Source organism: Physeter macrocephalus, chromosome 21, assembly GCF_002837175.3.
Source record: "Physeter macrocephalus isolate SW-GA chromosome 21, ASM283717v5, whole genome shotgun sequence".
Classification (NCBI taxonomy): Eukaryota; Metazoa; Chordata; class Mammalia; order Artiodactyla; family Physeteridae; genus Physeter; species Physeter macrocephalus.
Genome location: NC_041234.1, coordinates 50,935,678 through 50,935,907, shown reverse-complemented (window position 1 = coordinate 50,935,907; position 230 = coordinate 50,935,678).

Here is a 230-nt window from a genome sequence, read left to right as displayed (position 1 = left end):
CGTCGGGAGCCTGTGCTCCACAATGGGAGAGGCAACAGCAGTGAGAGGCCCGCGTACCGCAAAAAAAAAAAAAAAAAAAAAAAAAAGAAAGGAATAAAACTAATTTCTAATATCAGGAATTAAATAATGAACATCACTACAGATGCTTCATACATTCAAAAAATTAAAAAGGAATATTATGAACTGATATGGAGTAGGTTCCAAAAAGTAGTATTAAAAGGAAAACTCAA